Raw genomic sequence first — 4,825 nt, 5'->3', positions numbered from 1 at the left:
AGGCTTACCAATGCGCTGGACGGCTGCCCTTTAAGGAACTTAAAGTCTTTCTTTGAGATGATAAAAACTCCACAGCTCTTTACTTTGCCAACATTGTTAACACAACATCAAAACTTTACTTTGGTACATTTTTCTTTATCTGCCATGCCTCCTACCTGGATTTTCAGTCTGGCTGTCACAACTTTGTGGTATAGTTCAAGTTTGACATTATGAAAGATTGTTTTATGCTATGCACAAGTGTACACACGCATTTTGAAGTGTATTTTTATTATTCTAATAAGATGCACACTTATTTATACCCAAGTATGTCACATTTAATGAGAGCAGTACTATTCATATTATGTTGTAAATCTGCCTTTACTCTGAAGTCTTATTTCTATTTTTACATTTTTTTACCTCTGTGAATCTGCATGTTCCTACTGAGCCTTGACTCGCTGCTGTTACACCTGAATTTCATCCACTGTGAGATAATAACCAATGATAATTTCATTCTATCATATTCTGTCCTATTCTGTTTTAGAATATTATTGAAAAGCTGATTTCTTTTAGAAACTTTATCTCTAAGTGAAACACATTATATAGATTAATTACACAGAAGAATTGTACTTTCATTTTGACAAGACTCAACATAATGTATATTCTAATTTATTGTATAATACTGAACATATGCATTTGTATAGCCTTGTGTGGTATCACTTTTTATAAAGCTGTTGGCTTTTATGACTGCTGTTCTAGAAGGCAGCACTGCAGGCAGAGCTTAGACATTCTGAATTTCTTCTAGAGAACACATGGAGAGGAATATATGAGAAGGCAGAAGCAAATTAGGATCGGGTTGGAAAAAAACTCTTTTAAAGGAGAAAGTTGGAGGCTCCAGCAGACCTTGATCTGATCTGGAGATTACTGAAAAAACGAGTCAGATTGACCTTCAAGCGCAGCAGAGCTGTTGCTTCTGAGGTGTTTGTGTCAGGCTGACGGTAAGAAGGGCTGGGAATCTGCAGCAGATCAAAAATTGAGCATCAGCTTCTTCAGAAATATATTTTTTGTAAAGCTTCTGTGGTAACCAAATCTCACAGCAGTAGAATATCATGAAAGTTCAATATTTTTTGACATTCATTCCAGGAAGCGAAACTCATTCATTACACCTAGAGTGAAATATTTCAAGCCTTTATTTCTTGTAATTTTGATGATTATGGTTTAGACAAAATTCAGTGTCTCAGAAAATTTTAAGATTAGATCCAGGAAAAATATTTTAGGCTTAGAGAAATAAGTTCACTTCTATTTATATGCACTTTGTTTTTGTTTTTTTTTTTGCATGAATTATTGCATTAATGCAACGTGTCATGGAGTTAACCAGGCTGGAATCCCTCATTGCTTTGATAGCTGGCTCACTCTGGTGTCTCATCTTGACAATACTCCATAGATCCTGTATTTAACAAGACATGTTCCCTTATTACAAATGAGATCATCTGACAGTGAAACTTGTACTTTTTAAAAATCAATATTAAAGTATTGACTTAAAACAAGCTCCTATATCTTACTGAAAAGTTACTTGTAAGTTAATTTTCTCTCATTTCGAATGTACTAGTATATTTGCACTAAAACTAGACAAAAAAATATTTGGTATAATTTGGTGTTTTTGCAGTGTAATCTGTGGTGCTAAACGGATGACAGATTAAAATAAAAATGCACTGAAAAAATGTCCAAAAATTGTGTTTAATGTATATAAACACATGTTCATTTATCCTGTAGGTTGGCCTGTGCCTCTGGTCCAATGACTACTGGAGAAAAGAAGAAACAATGGATCATTTCAATAGCAGCCAGAAGTCTCAGATCCACAGCTGGAAGGGAGATTTTGTTGACAATTCAGTTAATCATGAATTTTAGACAACAGTTTTGAGAAGTGAGCCTTTGTTTAAATTAAAGCAATTCAATCTGATGACAGTATTATATTGATGAAACATGGCAGTCGCATTTTGCAGTAAAATATTCAAAAATCTATAAAATATCGATTCAGGGTGACTGAATACAAATACAAGCCACTTTTTTAGAGTTTTATCTGTAAAAATGTAGAAAACCATTTATTATTCTGCACTCCATCCTTGTTCAATACATCAAAGCATAAGGTTGCATGATAATGTATAATAAAGTTTAAAGTTCATGGGGATTGACAGTTTTTGGTAAATTTGGGATTTTAGAAAAAAAAAAAAAAAGTCATTCACAATGACAGCTTTCAAAAATCAGCTACAATGACTTCTATTGCTTGCATTTTTATTTCAGCTCTTTTTGCAACCTTGACAAGCATGAAATATGTTTTCATGAGCCACAATTTACAAGGCTTAGAGAAAAAAAAACATCTCTAAAATTTGATGACTGTAAGCATGAAGTCCAGGTTGGATGTTTTCCTGTCAGATCCTGAGTGAAGGGAAACAAAGAGACAAGGACAGCAGCATGATTCAGTCCTGTAACAATGCCAAAAGGAGTTTGCAAGCAGCACAATAATGTAATCAGTAAATGATAACAGCTGCTGAGGTGTTCCTGTCATGAACGCTGAAGCTTCTGCATCACCCAGATTCGGTTATTAAAGGAAAGTCCCCGGCCCCAGCAGTCATTATCAGCTGCCTCACTTCTCTCAAACAAACAGGCCTTGTCCTTGGTGAGTGTCAACAGATAAAGGTGATGGTTTGTTTCCTGTTGTGGCATGAAAACAAAATTTGACATCATAAATAAAAGAAACATACATCTTCTGTTCTGATATAAGCATACATATCTTGTTAGATTTGTTGTCAAGGTCATTTAAGGTCCCAAAGCTATATAATTAAAAACATAATTTTAATCTCCCTCTACCAGAGGCCTGGGAGCTTGAGGGTTCCTCCAGTATCTTGGCTGTGCCTAGAACTGCTCCTGGGATTTGTTTGAGCCACTGCTCCAGTTTGGGGGTGACTGCCCCGAGGGCCCCGATGACCACAGGCACCACTGTGGTCTTCACCTTCCAGGCCTTCTCCAGTTCCTCTCTGAGGCCCTGGTATTTCTCCAGTTTCTCCTTTTTCCTGATGTTGTGGTCACTTGGTATTGCTACATCCACCACAACGGCTTTCCTCTGTTCTTTATCCACCACCACAATGTCCGGTTGGTTCTCCATTACCATCTTGTCTGTCTGGATCTGGAAGTCCCACAGGATCTTAGCTCGGTCATTCTCCACCACCTTTGGGGGTGTTCCCCACTTTGACCTCGGGGCTTCCAGTCCATATTCTGCACAGATGTTCCTGTACACTATGCCCGCCACTTGGTTATGTCGTTCCATGTACGCTTTCCCTGCCAGCATCTTGCACCCTGCTGTTATGTGCTGGACTGTCTCAGAGGCCTCCTTGCACAACCTACACCTTGGGTCTTGTCTGGTGTGGTAGATCTGAGCCTCTATTGCTCTGGTGTTTAGGGCTTGTTCCTGGGCGGCCAGGATATATATTGTCCTTGGTGGTGATATATATAGACACACACAAAATAATGAGAATCTTCAATAATACAACAAGAGGCACATTTGTATTCTAAGACAACACCTCAGAGACCCTGCTTTCTGGTGTGACATATTACTTACATTTAAAGACATTTTTCTAGATGCCTTAAGGAGCCATGTTCATCTGTGCAAAAAAATGCAAATATAACGTTTTCGAACCATAAGGAGGTGGGTTAGGGTTAGCGGCTGCTTAGTTTGCTTATGCCTTGTGCCAGCCCTGCCTTAAGAAATCCCAACACCAGTAACTTGCACAGCAGCAGCTTTATGTCAGAGCTGGATGACTCCACCCTGACCAGGGAGCCCCTTCCAGCCCAACAGCAGCAGGATCCACTTGCCAGTACTTTCTATTTTATAAATAGGTGTCATTTTGTATGTCATGGGTGCGATAAAATACATACCCGTTTTATGTTGCTAAACTGCACTGGGAGGTAGATTACAGCCACACCACAGTAACAAACAGGAGACTACAGGCAGTTTCTAAATTTAAACTATTTGAATCAACCACTGAAATTGCAGATCTTATACAAGAGGAGAAACATTACTTACTGATGGAGTTATGGCCACTGCAAGTGACCCAAACAACCTTAACCCCTGCAGGATGACCAAATGCAGGCATGAAGAAAACAGGTGAGAGAGTCTCCCTTTATACTCCACACCCATTAGGACCTCCTCATGGGACCCCTGGCCCTTAATTAGGTAATTAGGGGCCAGGGGTCCTCAATCTTGGGGCAGGCTTCATACTGCTACATGAGAATGAGATGTTTGTATACAGAGGAGGTTGATTACTGAACAAGGAACAGGTGGCTGATTACAAACGGGTTGCAGGTGTGAGAGGAGAGAAAGTTAATACAAACAACTTTGCTGTTGCCATGTTGAAATCGTTGCTTCTCCAACTATATTAACTGGAAAGATGCCTGACAGGGTGGACAGGTTTTGAATTGTTGCCCTGCTGTTTCATCAGCAACAATAGAGAAGAGGTTATAAACGCTGAGGCAAGGAGGTAAGGCCAAGCAGAGAGGTTGATTCTGGGCTCCTGCATACAAAGAAAAGACAAGCAATTTTTAGGGTTTATGTTATAGTTTTTTGTTGTTGTTTTTTTATTTAAAACTTTAAATAGGACAACTTTAAGTTACTTATCATTGGAATGCATCAGTGACAAACCCTTGCATTCGGTACCATGGACTCACACTAACAAGGAAGCGTTTATTGAGGTGTCATGGAAACTTTTAGATCCACTACAGCCAGAGCTCAGCTCCCTCTCCAGGACTAATGACTGCAGCTTGTGAGCAGACAAACACAACCTGCCAAGAGAGC

The 4,825-nt window shown here is 39.1% G+C and overlaps 1 long non-coding RNA gene across 1 annotated transcript; it reads right to left on the bottom strand.

Annotated features, from left to right (window-relative positions):
• Positions 1-2,251: 2,251 nt before the first annotated feature.
• LOC106907468 (uncharacterized) lies at positions 2,252-4,228 on the bottom strand. The gene is made up of 3 exons (XR_001415607.2): positions 4,058-4,228; positions 2,566-2,688; positions 2,252-2,412 (listed from the first exon to the last, which is right to left on the bottom strand). It is a non-coding gene; the product is annotated as an uncharacterized LOC106907468 (long non-coding RNA).
• Positions 4,229-4,825: the final 597 nt, after the last annotated feature.

This window comes from Poecilia mexicana, unplaced genomic scaffold (genome assembly GCF_051168715.1).
Source record: "Poecilia mexicana isolate PSO_F unplaced genomic scaffold, ASM5116871v1 scaffold_2, whole genome shotgun sequence".
NCBI lineage: Eukaryota > Metazoa > Chordata > Actinopteri > Cyprinodontiformes > Poeciliidae > Poecilia > Poecilia mexicana.
The sequence above is the reverse complement of the archived record's forward strand: the minus strand, read 5'-3'. Positions and strand labels throughout refer to the sequence as shown.